Source organism: Protopterus annectens, chromosome 8.part0 (assembly GCF_019279795.1).
Source record: "Protopterus annectens isolate FY-2018-M chromosome 8.part0, PAN1.0, whole genome shotgun sequence".
Lineage (NCBI taxonomy): Eukaryota > Metazoa > Chordata > Ceratodontiformes > Protopteridae > Protopterus > Protopterus annectens.
In genome coordinates, this window is record NC_056741.1 from 1534704532 (window position 1) to 1534727073 (window position 22542).

The 22542-nt window shown below is 41.0% G+C and overlaps 1 protein-coding gene across 2 annotated transcripts in view; it reads right to left on the bottom strand.

The window, feature by feature from the left end:
- The window catches only part of USP2 (ubiquitin specific peptidase 2), a 763545-nt gene that overhangs the window by 611945 nt on the left and 129058 nt on the right, over positions 1-22542 (bottom strand). The gene's annotated exons all lie outside the window — the stretch shown is intronic.

A 22542-nucleotide genomic window follows, 5' to 3' on the forward strand; every position in this document is an offset into this window, starting at 1 on the left:
TGGTAGGTACACAACTGTACTATGTTCATCGTGTTTCACTGTTGCAGTCATTACACTTGGGTTGAATCCCAAAGCTGAGGTAGGGCGGCTGGGTCTAATTAGGATTAGGAGTGGCTATGAGGACATGCAGAACTGCAGTGGCAAAGTCTGCTCTGGATTTAGAGTAAAGAGGTAAGTGGTAGTGCTTGGTAAAAGTGTCCACTGAACTCCAAGTTGCAGCCTCCAAAACTTCCTTGGTTAGTACTCCTCTGAGAAAGGCTGCTGAAGTGGCTGCTGCCCTGGTAGAATGTGGCCTAATATTCTTAGGCACTGACTTACCATGATGTGCATAGCAGAAATGAATGCAGTGTCCTATCCATTTTGAAATAGTCTGCTTTGAAATAGCCTTTCCTTGTGATCCTGCAGCATATGCTACAAACAGTTGCTCAGTTTTTCTGAAAGCTTTTGTTTTATCCAAGTAGAAGTGTAGCTGCCTGTGTATGTCCAAAGAGTGCAGAAGTGTCTCCCCTTTATTCTGGGGATTTGGATAAAAAGTTGGCAAATGAATGGTTTGGTTAAGAGCCACACTGGATACTACCTTTGGCATGAATGTTGGGTTTGTCCTTAGAGAAACCCTGTCTGGATGAAAAATGATAAAAGGTTCCATTGACATCAATGCCTGTAACTCTGAGACTCTTCTTGCTGAAGTTATTGCTAGGAGCAGAGCAGTTTTCAATGATAATAATTTTATCTCAGCTGTATTGGCTGGCTCAAAAGGAGGCAGTGCAAGGTTTTCCAAGACAAAGTTGAGGTCCCATGTAGGAATCGGTGCTCTCCTTGAGGGTCTTATATTTTTTTGCCCCTCTGAGGTACTGTCTTAGCAGTGGATGTGAGAAAATAGGAGGTTCTGTATTGTAATGAGCTGAAATAGCAGAGGCATGGATATTAATTGATGAGAAGGATAGGCCTTTGTCCAGCATCTCAGTTAGGTATTGTAAAATCTGAGTAATGTTTGGAACAAGTGGTTTGAGTCCTTGTGCCTGGTTCCAAGCACAGAATCTCTTCCATTTTTCTGCATAAGATTTCCTGGTGCTAGGCCTCCTGGATTCCAAATTGACATCCATAACAGCTTTAGAGAGAGGTATGTTCTGAGTGGCTATATTATTTGCCATGAAGCCAGATTTAAGCTTCTAAGATGGCTGTGCAGGATGTGATTGTTTTGTTGAGTCAAAAGATGAGGAATTTTAAAGTCCAGGCTGGGCCCTGAGACAAGCTCTTTAGGATTGGGTACCAGTGCTGGCGTGGCCAGTCTGGGGCAATCGGAATCATTTTTGGCTTCTCTTGTCTCACTTTTAGGAGTACCATGGGGAGGAGAGACAGGGGTGGAAAGGCATAAACTGTTAGGGTTTTCTAGCTGAATGATAGAGCATCCACTTTCCATGCTTGTGAGTGATAAGTCCTTGTGCAGAATCTCTGTAGTTGGCAGTTGTGAGGAAAGGCAAAAAGATCCATGTCTGGGCATCCCCATTTTCTTGTTATCATGCTGAAGACTTGTGGATCTAGTTTCCACTCGTGAGGATCCATGAGGTTTCTGCTTAGTTCGTCTGCCAGAGTATTTTTCTTTCCTGGCAGGAATTGTGCCTGCAGATGTACTTGATAGGTCAGTGCTGTGTTCCACAAAATCATGACTTGCCTGCAGAGGAGGTAGGAATGTGTGCCCCCTTGCTTGTTTATGTACCACATAACTGTAGTATTGTCCGTCTTTAGCAATAGTTGTCCTGGATGTAGTAGATTCTTGAAGGCTGTGAGGGCATTCTGCACAGCTAGCATCTCTTTTTGATTGATATGAAGATGCATTTGGTCCGTGGGCCACGTGCCCGAATACATTTTCCTGTCATGTGTACCCCCCAGGCATAATCCGATGCATCTGTTATTAGTGTCTGCCTGGATGTGGGTAAAGTGAAAGGCTGTCCCTTGTTGTGGTGACAGGCCAGTGCCCACCATCGAAACTCCTGTTGCAGGCAGGGAATAAGAGTTATTACTGTTTCCAGGCTGTGGCAATGTTGAGTCCAAACACTTTTTAGATACCATTGTAGCTTCCTCATATGCAGGCTTGCATATGGAATTAACAGGATGCAGGATGCCATGAAGCCCAAAGCCTGCAGAATTTTTCTTGCAGGTAGATGAGTCTTTGTTGCCATCATTTGAAAGTAATGAGTCAGTTGCCTTTGCTTGTCTGGCGTGAGATAAGCCATCTGGGCAGTTGTATTTAAGCCTGCACCCAGGAATATTATCTCTTGAGAGGGCACTAGTGTTGATTTATTTTCGTTTACTGTGTACCCTAGGGAAATTAGTAATCGTTTTACAAATGCCAGATGCTTTAGTAGAATGTCCTTGCCCTCTGCTTGAATAAGGCAGTCGTCCAAGTAGGGATATATTTGAATTCCTTTTTGTCTGCAAAATGCAATTACTGGTGCCAGGCATTTTGTGAAGACCCTGGGCACAGTAGATAAGCCAAAGGGCAGTGCAGAAAATTGGTAATGCATTGAGCCAGCTATGAATCTGAGGTATCTTCTGCACGATTGTCTGATTGGAACATGCAGGTATGCCTCTTTGAGGTCCAAAGTAACTATCCAAGCCTTCTTGCCAGCATGGGTAGAAGTTGCTGCAGTGTCAACATTTTGAATTTTGGAACATCCAGGAAAGTATTTAGAATAGACAGGTCCAGTATTGGTCTCCAGACTTTGTCCTTTCTGGGTTCCAATAAACATCTTGAGTAAAATCCTTGTCCCTGCTCTTGCTGTGGTACTTTTTGAATAGCCATCATGTCCATGAGAGCAGAAATGTGTTTTTGTGCCTCTGCCCATTGATTGTGTGGCAGGTCTGGCATATCTTTTGACCTTGGTAGGGTGTGAAAGTGGAACCTTTAACCCTGTGAAACAGTATTCAGTACCCATTTGTCCTGGGTGATCATGAGCCACTTTTGTGAAAAAAGTGCTATTTTTCCCCCTAAGGGTGCTGCCAAAAGGTAAGTGCTTGGCATTTGTAGAGGAAAGTCATTGAGACTGTTTCCTATAAGGTTGTGATTGGTCATCTCCGGCTTTGGGGGCTGAAGCACCCCATTGTTTAGGTCTGTATGAACCTTGGGGCTGAGATCTGCCTCTTGGGCATCTGTATCTGCCTCTTTTGTGGCCTGTATGACACTGGAAAGGACCAATTTTTTGAAGGCCAGTTCCTGCTAAATCTAGGTGGCTGGACCTGTAAGAAATCCTTTACTGTTTGCATAGATTTTGCTTTATCCTCCATTTTCTTTAATACCTCTTCTGCCTTAACACCAAACAAAGAATCATGCTGTAATGGAGCATCCAATTATTTTGCTTTAACATGATCAGGTAAACTCTGTCCTTTTAACCAAGTATGCCTTCGATTGACAGAACCTGTAACTGTGGCTCTGCAAGATGCCTCTAATGAATCAAAACCACATTGCAAAGTATGCTTTCCCACTTGTTCAGCTGCATGTAATGAATCCTGCATTTCCTTGTTCTCAGGACATTCAGAGCTTGTAAGCATTTTCTGTTTTAGCAAAGACATTAGCTATTGTTGATATTTAAGCATGTGAAACTGGCAGTTTAAAGCCCTAACAGCTAAAGTAGCAGAGGTGTAAACTTTCTTCCCCCAGCTGTCCAGTGCTCTAGAATCCTTATCAGAGGGAACAGGGTTTTTTTGCAGTGGAAGCCTTGACCCCTTTTGGACCCAGAGAAACAGTTTCTGGATCAGCAGCAGGGTTTTTATAAACAAATTGATGAGAGTCTGGGACCCTGTAGTACCTATCTGGCTTGACTGGAGCAGGGGGTAAAGAATCAGGAGACAAACTAGATTCAGAAAATACATCGTCAACAATATCAAGTACAGGGGGACAGCAAGGGGCCTGTGCTGAGGCAAAAAGAAAGTCTCTGAGCCTTTTCTTGGATTCTGAATAATCCTGGCTCTCCCAATGGAAATGTTCCCTCATAGTGTGCAGGGTTTCCCCAAAAGAGTAGTCCTCAGGAGGAGAGGTTGAAGGGATAGATTCTTCAGCATCAGAGTCCTCATAGGGAGGAAGAGAATATCCCTGTTCTGAAGAGGAATCAGAAGAAATAGAAACCTGTTCAGAGGAGCCATAGTCAGTGTCCAGAAGAATGCTGTACTTGTTTCTTTGTCTTTAAAGGTGTTTTAGACTTTGCCTTGGCTGCTGAAGTGGTCTTGATAGTAAGCTATGTAGGTCTGAAAACACCCTCAGAAGCCGATGCCTGCTCAGTGGCTCCAGACCCATTGAAGGGAATTGTTTCCGTAGGCCCAATACCTTGAGTTTCCAGAGGCCTAACTGTCTCCACATGGGAGTCGGAGGTGGCCTGTGGCTCTGAGGTAGCGGGTGTCAGTGGCTGCGAAAGCGCCTCACTGAAAACCAGCGAACCGGCAACTGGCCTAGAAGAGGCTTCGTCCTCAGTTTTGGACCGCGGATGCCTGTCTTTTTTTTTGTCCTTGCGCTTTTTGTGGACTCTGGTCATCAATTGTTCCGATGGCATTATATAGTTAAACCTTCAGCCAAAGTAATGTAAAGCAAAATTGAACCGACACTTAATAGTGCATTGGTTGAATCTAGCACAAAACCGACAACTAGCAACATCGTGGTCAGGGCCTAGGCAAGGAATACACTAAGAATGAAAATCCTTATGAGGTATTTGCTTCCCATAAGAAATACAATTGTTAACTTTTACTGACATCGGTCTGGAGCAAGAAAAAGTTTCCCCAACAGGGTACTTAGCTTTATTGAAAACTTTGGATATGAAATTCAATTTCGAAAATCTCAGGAGTCGGCCGACCGGCACTTGTGAACTGCTTTTGCTTCGGGCACCGCGCGGCAAGAAAGACTGAAGAAAATGGTGTCGGCTGCATCTTATATACCCCTGGAGCACTGACGTCAGGGAAGAGGTGACAGCAACCAACGCCGGACCAGGACTTTGGAATTCAGGCTGACTGCAGGTAGCCTGACAGCAGGATAACTGAAGTGTGATGACTGCAACAGTGAAACACGATGAACATCATTGTTACTACCCTCAACTACCACTTTTTTTAGGGTAGCCACTAGACAAAAACATTTTTTTTTACTAAATTTTTCACTCCAAATTAAAATCAACTATTCTAGAAGTCATCCGGGATCAGCGTGCAAACTGGCCCTTGACCAAACCTTTTTTCAAAGAAAAAGGGGTAAGAACTGTTAAAATGTAGATACATATTACTGAAGTTTTTTTTCCTGCATATCTGCTACTGAAACCTACCACTTTGTGTAGTAATGGTGAGTCAAGCAAATTCACCTAATCTACCACAAATTTATATGTAAATACAAAAATTTGGTGGAGAGGTTAATAAATTTAACAAACTTGTCAGATGCTTCTCTGCTACCATTCCATAAAACAAATATAATCAAGGAAACTAAAGAAAAGGACACAGTGTTTGAAATGTTTGGAGGTAGACACAAAAAGTTTTCCCCAAGTCAGTAATACCAAATTAGCAAAAAAAATGGGGCACAGACTGCATCCATGGCCACCCCCTTGACCCGTTTGAAAAATGTACCTTCAAAATGAAAGTAATTATTCTCTAATACAATAGTCATACATTAAAAATAAGACTGATTTCAAAATTCAATAAAAACTGACAATACACTAGGACATCATGAAAAAATAAAAGACCCACATCCTGTGGAACACAAGAAAACAAGTACTGAACATCCATGATTAGGGGAAAAAAAGATTTTCTCTGAAATGACTTTCTTTAACTCTTCCCAGAAAATCCCAAGAGTCCCTAAGAAGATGCATCTCACTGTGTGTGAAAGGTTTCAAAAGGCTATCTACCAGGTCATCAAAGGGGTAGGTTTTAGAATTTTGTGCAGCAACAATTGGTCTACATGGAGGATGTATTATGTCTTTATATTTTGGGGTCTACCAAAAATGGATGCTATAGTGGGAGATTTATTTATCAAAAAATTATAACATTTCCAAAGAAACCATCCTCTGGGTATACCAATCATAATGCTGTAAATCAATCTTTCTGTAGGAAATATAAATCTGGTTCCTAAATATCTGTGCATATTTATCGCAATTATGCAAGACTGAAAGCATGTCCCCTGAATAATCAATAGCTTCAAGTATTATAATACCTCCCCTCTTTATCCGGTTTCATAATTTGAATAATCCTATCATTCTGTAAAGATGGCAAATAACCTTTCAGTTTTGCACAAACTTTTGGTGTATGTTCTAGCAAAAGTGTTTTAATATTGATAAATGTCTTTTTCACAAGCTTTTTGAAATAACTTAAAAGAAGGTTGGACCTTGAGTTGAAAAGTCCTCATCTTTTTAAAACAATTATTTAGAGATTGACCCATAAAGTCTTTGACATTACCATACTTGAGGTTCCTTCATTTTCCTTGGATAGTTGCAGTTGCTTTTGTCCCTGTTCATGTTTGAATATAATTTGAAGGAGTTCATGTTGTTGTTGTTTACCCTTTGATTGCAGTTTGTAATCCTTTCTGATCACCTGGGGGAGTGGTTATCTAAAGGGACTTGGATGATAGTTGGGTATAAGTTGAATGTTAATTGTTCTGAACAACCTCAGAACAGGGTGGGTTCCAGCTTGAAATGTTGTCCACATTAGTTGTCTCTTGGGGTACACCATTATGTGTGTTCTACTGATAATTAAAATTATTATTAGTATCACCCTTGAGAACATGATTGAGTGGGTAGGCATACCCATCCTTGTATTTTTTTAAATCTCTAGTTTCTTCCGCTTTTGGTCAGATACCTTACTGACACTACAATGCAGCATAAGAGGGTGCTGCACTCTTGTGTATGTCATCCTTCAGATGAATTGTTAGACTAGGATCCCATATGCTTGAGTTGGTTGTAGCTCAGGTGCATGTAAAAGATACTATGACACCTAACAAAAAGAGTAGGGGATGTTCTCCAATGCCTGGCCAAATTTCCCCTTGTAATAGTATAAATACTACCTTAGGTCTCACCTGATAAAAAGCCACTAGCCTAAGGGGACTAAATCAATGAACAAAAGATGAATAAATAAATAAACAAATTAATTTTTCCCACGTGTAGATGCTGTTAAGCATTTTTGCCAGTTAGTAGGAATATAGGTTCTATTTTTTAAACTTCTATTTGCCCTTACTTATATTTTTTAGTTGATTTGAAAAATTACTTACAATTATAATGCAAAATCTGACACCAACTATATGAATCTGACTAGAAGATATATATATATATATAGAAATGCCATTTTGTGTGCATCTTTTTTAACTATTTTTATTAAAAGGTATACTGATGATGTAAAATTCATACTTATTATTTTACACAGGGGTTAGAAAATGCATATGTATTTTAGAAACACATTTTCACGTGCGAATAAAGTTCTGGCAGCTGGCACAGAAGATTAAGGATATATGCTAAAGTATTTGGATGTGGAGTTAAGAACTCTGAGAAATTCATTTCAGAAAAAGATGTGTGTAGAAAGGTAACTACAGCAAATGCAATCCTTCGGGTAAGTGCAATACACTCTGGGCATTTCATATGACTTTTACCTAGTGTTATGTTTGTACGGACAGGAAGACTGTATTGTTCCCCTAACATAAGATGCAAGTGGTCACAAAACATGGAGCTAATTCTCAAGAAAGGATGCTGACATTTGTGCTGCCAAAAGAGTTAACGTAGGAGCAATCTTCTTTAGTCACACTGTGTGAGTATGGCAATAAAAGGTTTGAGTTTTTGATGATGATCCAAATTCACAATCCATAAAAAGGCATGGAAAGATGTGAAGAGATTCAGTTAGAATGGAGAAATGGTCTAAACACATGGCTATTTAGAGCAGAACAAAAAAAGTAAAATAATGAAACCATGAATCATAAACCTAGGAAAGGATACAAAGCTGAAGGGAAGTAGTACCAACAGCAACAAATGAAAAAAAGAATGCAGCAATAGTCATATAACTTAAAAACAGGCTAGCGACCTGAGACAGCAGAATGGAAGGCTGATAGAATACTGGGACACACAACATGGGACATTAACTTTAGAAAAGAAGTTATATGCCCTCTGTGTAGAGATTTGTTAAGCTTCTATGAGGTAGTACAACGGAGGACAACAGACGGTGCAATTCTGCATCAAAAGTCATACAAAGACAGAGTGAAATTTTAACATGTACTGTCTAGAAAAGGAAGACAGAGAAGGGACATCACAAAAACTTTGAAGTACTTTAGTGATATCAACAGAATCAAGAAAGGAAAAGAAAAAGAAAAGAAAACATAACAAAACATGTACAACTAGGAGAACACAATCTAAAAACGTAAGGTGCTTAGGGGACATATTAGAAGTATTGTTTCATGGAAAGAGTAGTGGCAGATTGGAACAGTCTACCGGGAGTAACAGTGCAGTCCAAAAGCAACAACAATATTAAAAAAAAATGTGGGGCAAATATAGGCAAATTTAATTTGCTGGGAAGTTAAAAAATGAAAGAAGCTGTGTGTTAAACAGGATTTCTTGCTTAGTCAAAATGTAGGGAAATGGCTGATTATGTAAGCTAAGGAGTCCTTATCTTTAAATAAAATGACTACTTCCAAATGCTGCTGCTTTATTTTTATGTGAAGTTCTGTTTTTTTACATCAGAATGTGTCATGTGTGACAAAAGCTGTTAGTAAATTTGCTTAGTCACTGTTCTGTGATAACCGTGATAGTCATTCCAACTGTATTAAGGGATTTAGTTTGATCCTTATTTTGCTTGAGAAATGCAGCATTGCTTCACCACTTCAGGTAAGAAAATGTTCTCTCCCATATTCAATACTACTGACATAGCGACCTGCTCAGACATACAACACATGACTAGAATAACAGCAGAAATTATTTTACTTAATATAGGATGATACACTGAGCATTTTGTGAAAATCACTGCTTATTTAACATACCCTGTAAAAAGATAATGTCTACTTAAATGGCTCTTCCCCCTTCCTAAGTAGCAGTAAAAGGACCCCTGTTACTTTTCAGCATTATCTGCATTCCTTTGCCATACCAGGTTATGTCATTACATCCATCTGTGCTGTTAAGAGATTTCCAGGCTGCTTCGTAAGAGCAAATCCCACTGCTGTCCATCAAAGAGCACGCAGATGAAAAGTTATTAAAGGCAGCTAGAACGTCAGTGGCTGACATCAGTTACCAAAACAAGTAAGTGGTAGCTGATGTACATAAAGATAGAATATCACATTACCTAAACATGTTTTTCCTTTGCAGCTGTCCGTTTTCTGTTACTGTGAACAGTAGCAGAAAAACGTTACTTTGTAGCAGTCTAACTCAGCTATTTTCACACAAACACCACTGTTGTTCCCACACTGTAATATCTATTACTTTTGCTACACAGGTTTTCCACAGCCTATTACAGTAAGTCTCTCCAAACTCTTCCACCTTGTACAGGAAAGCAGTATGCAAGATAAATAAACATGCAAGTTGGAAGGATTTGTGATTTGCTTGTTTAGGAACTATAAACTCTTGATCTTTCTCTTCATTGTTTCAGTCAAATCTTGAGAAAGCCAACCTATTCAAGTTGGAGATGGTTTGTTTTTTCGAATGAGATTTCATATACTTTTACCCTTCTTTTGTAAGAATATAGTGTTTGCTGTGACTACATCTGATTGATCTTTAGCATTTTTACATTTTTGGCATCTGTATTAGTACTTTAAGTGCATGAACAATTGTGTAAATGTCACTTTTTAGACTGTGTCCTGTGGTGCAGAGTGCAGTCAGCACTGAGGATTTCAGAAAGACCAATTAAACTGCACTTCTGGTCCCTGCAGATATAAGATTATGCACTACAGCCATATCAAATAATGACTTGTGTGAACAGCCGGAATCTACATTCAGCAAGCATTATTAGGAGTCCACAGTTGGGTCGGTTATCTACCTTGCAACAATGAGACAGGTGCTTAATGAAAAAAAAAATCCATGTCTAGGTAACAAATCTAAATCTGTAGTGGAGGACAGAATCCAGAGAGAGGATGATACATAGTATAAGCCAAATAATTAAAACAAACAATCACTTGGCCTTCCTAAATGATTTCTGATAATAGTAATACTGCAAATAAATACTGCAATTAAGACAAATTCTGAATCAAATGTGGAAATGGAGGCAGTTAATATAAGGACCAACAAATTAGTCAAGCAAGTCAGAGCAATATATGTGCAGGTCTGTGTGTGTGTGTGTGTGTGTGTGTGTGTGTGTGTGTGTGTGTGTGTGTGAGCATGTATGTGTTATATGTGTTTGGTGGGGCTGTGAGTGGAGGGCTGACAGTTTGCCTGGAGAAAAAACAAGCTAAATGATTCATTCTCTGATTATCTGATGAATTCCATTCAGTGTTGTAGGGGAGGCGATACCTATCCCAGCATACACTGGATGCAAGTCAAACAAAGTATTGCATGTCAGAGCGTCAGCCCATCACAGGACACACACACACACACACACACACACACACACACACACACACACACACACACACACACACACACATCCACAGACAATCTTGAAAAGCAGCAATTCACCTGTAGCGCAGTGTTAAAAGAAAACCGGAGAACCTAGCAAAATGCCACATGCATACAGGCAGGAGGTATCGATTCCACACAGAAGACATTTCAGCCACGAACCAAATAGTAGAATTAAGCAGTATGAGGCAATGGAATTGATAACTATTATGCTACTGTTCAGCCCAAAAAGAAAGGTGTCCCTGGAAAGAAATATTAGTGAAATTTGAGAAAAAGATATGGGCAGGAGAAACAGCAACTGTTGGGGCATCTTAAATACTGGTCTATTAAACAGCAGTTAGTGGAAAAAGCTACAATTAGCATGGACTGTGACCTTGGACCAGAAATAGCCTTTTGCTAACATGGTGGTCTCTCCGGAAGGAGCAGCATAAACAGACACAGCCAGATGTCTTACATATGCTAACATGCTCCAGATGCAGTAGTATAAAGAAACACACACACACACACACACACACACACACACACACACACACACACACACACACACACACAAACACACACACACATAAAAGAAAAAAAGCATTCTATTTAAAAAAGTATAAACACAAAATATTACCTGCTACATGTGCTGCAGTAAACAAAAACAAAAACAAATCTTCAAAGTTCTATAGTATAAACATACCCACTCAGATGCCACACATGCTACATAAGAGCAGAAACTACTCCAAGTGTGCTGGTATGAAGAAACATACTCAGATATTATACTTATGTTGTAAGAAATGACCAAGTGTACTAGAATAAACACAGACTCAAATGCCTTGCATTTAACTGCATTAAAAACAATCTGTGTATGTCAGCCCCATATTGTTAGAGAATTAAAACAGTCCAAGTGCTGTGATATATACAGTCAAATGCCCTGCATGAGCTGCATTAAAGAACAAATAAAACAGGAAGACTGTTAAATAATTCAGTATCAGCTCTTCCAGCCACTGTCATTTGCTATTTTCAGGTTGCAGTCATGCAGGACTTTTGATGTGCTACTTCAAATCCCAGAGCCAGTAACATGCCTTGCTTGACTTCTTACATTGACTGATGTCACACCCCATTCATCTGCCAATCCTTGGCTGGACTAGCTGCCATCTCTGTTTTGGAAACATAATTTTACAGTTTAGCTGGTCAACCAAGGTTAGGTAATGTTCAGCAAGTCAGTGTATTCTGTTCTATGTGAGGTGCTGATGTTTAAGATCTAAGAAATTAACTGAGAGCACAAAACACTATTTTACCACCAAAGACAGGCAGTGCAGTGCTCAAGTAAACATCTCCCTTTCTATTTAATATTTACAACTCCAGGGCCTACATGACTAGACAAGCAGTCAGGTCTGCTGAAACCACTATTAAATATTCTCTCTGCATAGGAAGGCACTCCAGCTCCCTAAGCAACTGTCAACTGTTCTGCCATGTCTCTAAAAAGAGTTATATGTTCATTCAGATACCAGATCATCTCCACTTTATAAGGCATAATTTAAACAAAGTGTAAAGAGCAGGCTGTAGGTTATACAGGCTGACATTTATGAAACAGAATACCTGCATTTGTCTAACTGGAGTAGATTCTGGTTTAAAATTCATTTTTTTTTTTTACAAAACTACGTACGAGTCATAAATACCCCCCCCCCCCAAAAAAAAAAAAAAAACACTAATCTCGTGGCAATATTCTAAGTAAATAATCATTTTTATTTATGTATTATCTAGGTAAGTGAAGTGGCCCTTCATGGACAGTATTTGGTCACAACATGGCCATACATACATATATAGAGAAAATGAAAATGAAACCTGCGTTTGGACAGGAGTACACATAAGACAGATACTTCATTTGAATCAGATATGGTAGTGCATATTTTTTCATATTTCTTAAATAAATCGTTATCTCGGTTCCCGTTTCTCTTAGCTACCTAATAACGTGTTGCTGTGATATTTCACTAAGCAGATCAGGGATGGCACATGAATATACATGTTAAAGGGAGTCTGTATGTGTGGGTGTGCAAACATGCACATGCATGTCTGTCTGTGAGTGATGCATATACATGTGTATCAACATATATTGTTACAATTCACTTTATCATATATGCTGATATAGACCAAGTGTAATAATGTGTCTCTTTTATAGGTTCATAGGTAGATACTAGGCTATCGGCCCTAGGGTTATACAAGCCTAGCCATAACGATTCCCTGGCTACTGCTTCCCACAAATATTTACTTTCCTGGACCCCTGTCTAGCAGGGCTACTGATGTGATCCCAGGGGTGAATTTCCTTTCTCTCATCCAATCGTCAAGGTTCCTCTTGAAGAGGGCCATTGAGGTGCTCTGCCTGACATGTATCGGCAGCTTATTCCATTGTATGGGCAGTCTCTGGGTCAAAAAGCTATCACTCTAGCATGTTCTATTCATTGTGATGACAAGGTTAAGATCCCTGGAGCGTGTGGCTAAGACGGATTGGGATTTCTTTAAGTGTAGCATGCCCAACAAATCTGTGTTTGACATGGCCTTGTATGTTAAGCAGAGATCACCTCTGAATAGGCAATATGTGACATAGTATAGCTAGAGTTTCTTTATACAGTCAGCATGAGGCATCTGCTTTATGCCTGTGATTCTTTTTGTGAGGTATTTCTGCAGCCTTTCTAGTTGTTGCAGATGTCTTGTGAGGTACATACCAAATGGGGCATTGTATTCTATAATGTGTCTAATGAGGGATTAGTACAGAGGGACAATGACCTCCATTTTTCTGGATGAAAAGCCCTTAGTGATGAAGTGTGCCATGTAGAAGGATTATCTAACTGTTGTGGCTATGTGGTTATCAAAGGTGAGACCACTGTCCACCTGTGTCCCTAGGTCTCTTATCACACTTTCAGTGTTTAGTGTACTGCTACCTATGTGGTAGTTTGCAGGTACATGGTTTTTCCCAAAGGGGATAACAATACATTTTTTTGCATTTAGCTTGAGCCCATGGCTCTGGCACCAGGCATTTGTTTTGATAAGGCCCTTTTATAGTACATCTACATCATTTGGGGATTCAGTAATGGCTCCCAGCTTGCAGTCATCTGCAAACTTTGTAAGTTAGAGTCCCTTAGTATTGGCCTGTACTTCAGAGAAGTAGATGCCAAACAAGAGTGGTCCCAGGACAGAACCCTGCACCACACCACTTGTCACTTGTCTGGAGATGGATTTGGAGTCGGCTACTTTTACAGTGTGTATTCTGTCAATAAGCCAGTTTGCAACCCATCGAGTGATGTAGGGATTAATGCACAGCTTAGTAAGTTTATCTATAATTCCAGAGTGGAGGATAGTGTCGAAAGGCTTGGTGAGGTCCAAGTAGGCTGTGTGAACCACCTTACCCTTGTCCACAGCTCTGGAGGCTGATTTGAAGAAGTCGATCAGGTTCAAGAGGCAAGATCGGCCCTTCACGAACCCAAACTGGGTGGGGTCCTGTGTTTGAAGGTTGCCAATGTCTTTGTTTATAAGTTCCATGATAATACATTCCATGGCCTTGCAGATAAGTCTCATCAGACTGATGGGGCAGTAGTTCCCGGGATCCAAAGTGGATCCCCCCTTGTGGAGTGGGATAACTGCAGCTGTGAGCCACTCTGTGGGCACAAAGCCTGAGGTGAGGCTATGGTTAAACATGGCACATAGGTGAGGTGCCAATTCATTTTGAAATGTATGTTTTTGATGGGTGGAAATGTTGAAGCTGGGAAAATTGCCTTTCCATATGGTATGTAAGGTTTGCTTGCAATTAGGTAAATTATGTTATTTATTAATGCTGAAACGTTTGTATTTACCAAATATTTTGACATTAAGGGTAGGAGTGTGTGAGGGTGTGCAGGTTAAAGTTTGAGTAAGAGCACAATAAGGAGAAGGATTTAATGTTGCCCATGTGAAGTTATGGTGTGTGTGTGTGTGTGTGTGTGTGTGTGTGTGTGTGTGTGTGTGTGTGTGTGTGTGTGTGTGTGTGTGTGTGTGTGTGTGTGTGTGTGTTACGTAATGCTACTGTTAGTGAAAGGGATTTCATAAGTTACTTTATATGGTTAGGGTTACCTCCCACACATCACTAAGATAACACAGGGCTCTGTACCTCATTTTAGTACCCTAGAGGACCTTTTGGCTTATATTCTGACATGGATGATGCAGAAATGATTCCAACTCAATCCAACAAATTCTGTAGATATGTTAAGTCATGTGGAGTCTGTCTATTACATAGGTTCATAGATTAGTACTACGGTAATTGCACTTGTGATTCATTTTATGCCCAGCCAACTACCCCAGATGAGAATCAAACCCTGTACCTTATGCCTGTAAGGTAAACACCTTAACCATTATGCCAACCTCCAAAATTGCTCACCTCCTTGATTATCTCATGTTCACAATTAGGGTGCTGTTACTGATGACAGACTGCACTGTTGTCAGGATGTTTTATTTCCATGTTAGGGATATATCCTTTATAAAGCTCTTAATCTCATCTTTGGACAAGTGACAGTTGTGCATGCCCTACGGATGTTTCAGTTGGACTAGATATGCCCCATTGATCTTTCTGCTGTCTACTGCAGTGCTCTTTACCTTAGGTTAATGGATGGTGACACAGCTCATCTGCAGCAACTGCTGAATTCCACTGCAAGATTACTGACTGCTACTTTTACAACAAGCAAATAATGCTGGTCTTGCCAGCTTGCCTAGATGATTTAGATGCATATTTATAATTTTGTCTGTCATTTAAAGTACCCTACTCAGCATACGACTTGTATGTAAAAAGGAGTTGCTGAGACCTTGTGGTATCTAATATCCGCAGGAGAGTGGCTGCTGGTGGTTCTGCAGACCCATTTGGAGACCAAAGGCAGGTTTCTTTTCCTCTCCTTATCCAAGTCCTGTGCTTTCCTGACTCGGGTTAATAATTCAAAGTGTTCTTTCAGGAGAGCCCTAGGAGGCCTTTTTTTTAAGAGGACCAATTCAGATGCTAGGTTGGGTACTAGATCTAGTTTTAGAATTTTGCATCTTTATTTTATTTATTCAATCTTTTATATTTAGTGTTAGACACTGCAGTACAGGTTTTAGATATGCACTTTATACAGCTCTGGATGTTACACTGATTTGTTACCATTTGCAGTGCTTCTAATCTAATTTCAAGCATTTAAATGCTTTTTAATAAGTAGATAAGTCAATATAAATTAATAATGCAGTAATTCAATCAGTCTGTGAGGTAACACGTGGTTACATGGTAGAAGCCAGTCCATACTTCAACTATGACTCATTTTCTTGATTGAAGGCTTAGTAGGACATAGTTGATTTTTTAATGGTGTCTTCTGGCAAAAAAGATGGTGTGTGTTTGTGTGTGTGTGTGTGTGTGTGTGTGTGTGTGTGTGTGTGTGTGTGTGTGTGTGTGTGTGTGTGTGTGAGTGGGTATACTGCATAAGTGTTTGAGGGTAGGGGAGTTGGTAGATTAAAAAATATCACAGCAACTTATAAATGTTTATTGTCCTGTCACCTGCCTGGAGGGCTTGATATCTAGGTGCCAAGGGAATAAACATTTATAAAAAACTTTTGGTTGTAGTGATTTATTTATTTATAGTTTCATAGGTGCATGCTAGGCTAATGACCATTAGGGCCTTTATTAAGTCTAACCTTGCAACCCAAATATGTCCCCATCAGTTATGTTTTATATGGTAGTATAGGCAGGAATTGATGGTTATAACACGATTTACTGACGGCTGCCAGACCAGGGGTGAATTTTCGATTTCCCATTTAATGATCAAAGCTACATTTAAATAGTGTTAGGTATGGACTTTGTTTTCACATGGAAGGGGAGCCCATTACATTGAATGTGTCTCCCCAGCATGTCCTATTTATGTTGCAAGCAAAATGAATGTCTTTAAATCTAGTAGTTCTGATGCTATTTGTTTTGCAGATGTGCAAAATGTTCATCAGAGTGGTCTATGAACGCCTTGCATGATAGGCATAGATCACCTTTCAATAGTCTGTAGGAGACCAAATACAAAGATAGATCTTTGAGGTGATCCACACAGAACATAGTGTTTATGTCCTGTATTTTTTGTAAGGAACCTTTGCAGATGTTCCAGTTGCTGCATATGTCTGGTCAGGTACATACTGAAAGGGGCATTATACTCCATGATGAGCCTGAAAAGGCTGACTAAAGTGGAAAAAATGACTTCCCTGGACCTAAATGCCATGCACTTACTTATAAGTTGATCAACACAGAAGTATTCCCTTACTGCCTTGGACACAGGTTGGTCAAAAACCAGGAAACTGTATGCATGTGCTCGCAGACTCCTGAAATTTGGGTCGACTTTTAGGGGTGTTCTATCTATGATGTAATTTTCTGGGATGTCCAACTTCCAAAAAGGTATTGTAGTGCATTACTTGGAATTAAGTATTAAGCCACGACTTTGGCACAAGTCATTTATCTGTGCTAGACCCTCTTGTAAGATGTTTGCATCTTGGGCAGATTCTATGATTGCTCCTAGTTTGCAATCATCTGCAAACTTGGCAAGCCAGAAGCCTTTGACATTAGCCTTGACTTACAAGAAGTAGATGCCAAAGAGGAGAAGGTCCAGCACGGAGCCCTAAGGGGCTCCACTACTGACTGAAATCTTTTCAGAGGTGGTCTGTCCAGTCTTAACTTCTTGGGTCCTACCTGTTAGCCAGCTGGCTATCCAGAGCTTCATAGAATGGTCTATACCTAATTCCATACGTTTGTTAATAATGCCCAAGTGGGGGGTATTGTATCAAATGCTTTAACCAGGTCAAGGTAGGCAGTATGCACCATTTTATGCTCATCCTATGCTCTGATGACCTTCTCAAAAACACCACCAGATTCAGTAGACCTTCCACTGACAAAGACAAAATGGAATGGATCCAGTATCTGAAGGTCTCCTATGTTTTTGTTGATCATTTCCATGATAATTCTTTCCATGGTTTTGAATATAAGACTAGTCAGACTAATCGGTCTGTATTACTGGGATCTGTTGATGGTCCACTCTTATGAAGAGTGATGTCCATTGTAGTCCTCCATTCTCATGGCTTGAAGCCTGTTTTGAGACTATAGCTAAATAGTAACTCCAGTGGCCGTGATACGTCATACTTTAGATAATTCTGGAGACATCCCAAGATGTTATTAGGGCTCATTTGGCTGTGTTTTTTGCATTAGCAATCACATCCAGGATATGGCCTCTATTTATAGTTGGAGGAGTTATGTTTGTAGGTATTTTTGGGGGGTATCTGGGGGTGAGTGGGGGTAAATTTGGAAAGTAGAGTTGTGTAAGTTGAACTTACAATAACATTAGATGCTCAAACGATCAATGCTACAGTATCCTTAGCTCTATGGGTTACATCCTGCCAAAAGATATAATAGCTGGCCAACTTCCAAAGCTTCAGGTCACCTTCCAGATGCCTAAAATATCAAGCTGCTAAAGCTGAGCTGACTATAACACAAGTGTGGGTGCAAAGCCCTTCAGAGCTTTCCTGACAGTACAGTAAAGAAGGTTGACACCTGAAAGTACAATGCTAGGAACAACAAAAAGTAAATGTCCACCCACTACACCCTGGCATAAAAACACATAAAAAAGGGGATGATGGGATAGAGTGGCTACTGCAGCAGTGATCATTCAAACATCTGCTGTTATGGGAAGATCAACATACACAGCTGTACTATGTTTATCATATTGATCACTGCTGTAGTAACCTTAGCTATATGGGGAGATTAGCATAGCTAACTACATTTGGGAGGTGGAAGGAGAAGTCTCCAGTAGCCCCTAGAAAATGATGTTAGCAAAACTTGATCTAGGCCTACAGAAGGAATCAAGATTCTAGTGATTTGTAAAAGTAGGTACAGAGGACCTTGTAGAAGCTTCTAGAATATGTCTAGAATCCAACCCTTTCCAAAAAGCCATAGATGAAGCCAAGGACATGGTAGAGTGAGCCTTGACCCTGCCTGGAATAGTTTTGTTATAGTGAGTACAACAAAACAACCATTTGGAAATAGTCTGTTTTGACACAGGTTGCACCTTCTTCTTAACTTCACAAGAAATGAACAAGTGATCTGAAGATCCGAAAGAATCAAGTCTGTCAAAATATTACCTCAGTTGTCTGTGGACATAGAAGGTATAGAGTATCCTTTCTCCCTTACTTTTAGGTTCAGTAAAGAATACGGATAGTTTGGCTTAAAGTAAACTTGGATGCCACAATGTATAAAAGAAGGATTAGATCGAAAAGAAAATATGCCCCTATGGAAAATGCCTCACCTCTTATGCCTGCAACTCAGAGACCTTTCTTGCAGAAGTCAGAGTAGTCAGTAAAACTGTTTTCTATGTTAAGAACCTCAAAAAAGCAAGATTAGACATTTAAAATGGAGCAAGTGTTAGTTTTTCTAACAAAAAAGTAAGATTCTAAAGAGGGTCCATTAGTTTTCTTGGAGACCTCTTCTGCAAAACCCCTTTCAAGAAAATTTTAATAACAGATCGTCTTGGAAGAGGAGGATCCATGAACAGGCACACTGAAATAGCTTATAAATGAACTTTGACAGAGGACTAAAAAAGGCCATAGGATAGTAACTCACACAAATATCGTAAAACCAGAGAACAACTATTCCTGAAAGGGGGCTGGTTATGCTGTTGGCACCAATAAGAAAACCTTTTCCATTTGCTACTATACATTTTTCTAGTAGCAAGCTTTCTTGTCTACATTACTACCTGCTGCACATCTTCAGTTAACAGGTACCTAAAAGGAACTAAGACACTATCATCCAGGCAGTCATTTGAAGATGATTCATATCAGGGTGCATCAAACACCTATTTTCTTGTATGAGTAGGTACAGTCTGTGAGGAAGCTTGTGTTAACTGCCCTTTGCCATTTCCAAAAGAACAGAGAAAGTACAGATGTGTACACTTACCATAAATGTAGATGTTCGAGTGTATTCACTGTTGCAGTCATCACACTTGGATTATCTGCCTGCAGGTAGCCCAAAGTTGGCCTGAATACTTGAGTCTTGGGATTTCTGCATCAGATGCTGTCGCCTCTTCCATGATGTCAGGTTCCAGGGGTATAAAACATGCAGCTGATGCCATTACATCAGTTTTTCTAGCCCCAGATGTCAGGAGCCCCCAAAATAGGAAGCAATTACATAGTGTGGAACACCTCCACTAAAAAGTAAATAACATTGCCATAAGATATGGCCAAAAAGAGGATAGGTAGAAAGTATAGAAAAGTCAGGGGGCTGGAGGGAGGGTAACTAGGACTGCAACAGTGAATACACTCGAACATCTACATTTATGTTAAGTGTACACAACTGTACTATGTTCTTCGTGTTTCACTGTTGCAGTCATCCAGGAGCGGCCTTAGGTCAACTGGTGCCCTAAGCAAAAGGGCTCCACGGCACCCCTCACCACACTACCCGGTGACCTCATCCTGGTCTCCTACACCAAATAAGTACTGGAAAAGTGCCCCTACCAGAGCAGTGCCCTAGGCAGCCGCCTAGTTGGCCTATGCTTAAGGTTGATTCCCAAAGCTGAGGAAGGGTGGAGGCAGTCAAGACGTATTAGGAAAGATAGGTAAGTGGTAATGCTTGGTGAAGGTGTGTACAGAACTCCACGTTGCAGCTTCCAGGATGTCCCTGGTAGGGACTCCCCTGAGAAATGCTGTAGAGGTTGAGGTAGCCCTAGTGGAATAAGTTCTGATCCCCTGTGGGGTAGGTTTTCCATGGTGTTTGTAACAGAAATGGATTCAGTGTGCTATCCATTTGGAAATGGTTTGCTTTGAAATGGCCTTGCCCCCTGCCCCTGTGGTGAAGCTGACTAGCAGCTGGTCAGATTTTCTGAAAGGTTTAACCTGAGCTGTCTCTGTACGTCCAAGGAATCCAGGATCCTTTCTCCTTTATTCTGAGGATTAGGGAAAAAGGTTGGCAAATGGATGGATTTGTTTAAAGGCACACTGGATACCACCTTGGGCATACATGATGGGTTAGCCCTGAGGGAAACCCTGTCAGCATGGAAAATAATGAAGGGTTCCACAGCCATTAGTGCCTGTAACTCAGACACTCTTCTTGCTGAAGTGATGGCTAACAGTAAGGCTGTTTTCCAAGAGAGGAATTTTAACTCTGCTGCAGCAGCAGGCTCAAAAGGGGGAAGTGTGAGCTTCTCTAGTACAAAGTTAAGGTCCCAGGCAGGGGTGGGAGCTCACCTTGGGGGCCTTAATTTGTTAGCTCCTCTCAGGAACTGTTTGATGAGAGGGTGAGAAAAGAGAGGTGGCTCAGTACTGTAATGAGCTGAGATGGCAGAGGCATGAATCTTAATTGATTAGAAGGATATGCCTCTGTGGAGCAGCTCTCCTAGGTAGTCTAGGATGCAAGGTAAGGCGGGCATGGCTGTGTCCTTTCCTTGAGACTGGCTCCAAGAACAATATTTTTTTCCACTTTTCTGAATAGAATTTCCTAGTACTAGGCCTTCTGGCCTCCAGGATGACATCCAGCAGCCGTTTCCTGAGGGTTGATGGTGGTGTATTCAGGGGATAAGCCAAGCTGCAAGGTTCAGGGTTTGCAGCTGTGGATGCAAAATCTGTCCCTCCTGCTGGGACAGCAGGGAGGGGGTCTGATGTAGGTGGCAGGGTGGCACTGCTGTCAGACTGCATAGGAGTGGGTATCAGTGCTGGCATGGCCAGTCTGGGGCAATAAGGATTGTCCTTGCTCTGTCCTGTTTGATCCTAAGTAGTACTGTTGAGAGGAGGGGCAGAAGGGGTAAGGCATACATTGAGAGGTTTTCCCATGAAAAGGGTAGGGCATTCACTTTCCACGCTTTGCTGTGAGGATTTCTGATGCAAAATTTGCACAACTGATGGTTTTGGGGGAAGCAAAGAGGTCCACCTCTGGTGTCCCCCACCTGTGAATTAGAAGTTTGAATGAGTTGGTTTCCAGTTTCCACTCATGTGGGTCCAGTAGATTTCTGCTTAAGTCATCCGCCAGTAAATTTTGTTTGCCTGGCAGGAACTGAGCTTGCAGGTACACTTGGTTGCTCAAGGCTGTGTTCCACAGGGCCGTGGTTAACCTGCAGAGTGGGAAGGAATGAGTTCCCCCCTGCTTGTTTATGTACCAGATAACTGTGGTGTTGGCTGTCTTTATCAGGAGTTGTCCTGGAAGGATAAGGTATTTGAAGGCTGTCAGAGCATTCTGTACAGCTATCATTTCTTTTTGATTGATATGCAGGGGAATTTGTCCTGGGCTCCATTTGCCTTGAATGCGTTTGCCTACCATGTGAGCCCCCCATGCATAGTCTGATGTGTCTGTTGTCAGGGTTTGGGTGGCGAGGGGTTGAGTGAAAGGAAGTCCCTTGTTGTGGTTTCAAGCCTCTGCCCACCAAAGGAACTCTGCCCTTAGACAAGGAATGATAGGAATCAGTGTTTCCAGGTCCTGAGAATGTTGACACCAGAGACTTTTTAAGTACCACTGAAGTTTCCTCACATGCAGTCTTGCATATGGAATTAGTAGAATGCATGAGGCCATGAACCCTAGGGCTTGCAGTATTCTTCTAGCAGATAGCTGGGTTTTGGTGGCCATTAGTTTAAAGCAGTTTGTCAAATAAACCTGTTTTTCTGGAGTGAGGAATGACATTTGGGAAGTTGTGTTCAAGCTTGCTCCCAGGAATACAATCTTTTGGCTGGGCACCAGTTGTGATTTCTTTTCATTGATGGTGTAACCCAGAGAAGTTAGGAGTCTCTTTACAAATGCCAGGTGCTGAAGTAGCAATTCCTGACTGTCCGCCTGAAACAGGCAGTCGTCCAAGTATGGGAAAATTTGAATATTTCTCTGCCTGCAGTATGCAATGGCTGGGCCAGGCACTTTGTGAATACCCTGGGTGCAGTAGATAAGCCAAAGGGAAGTGCAGAGAACTGATAGTGCATAGAGCCTGCCCTGAAACGTAGATATTTCCTGCAAGATTCCCTTATGGGGATGTGC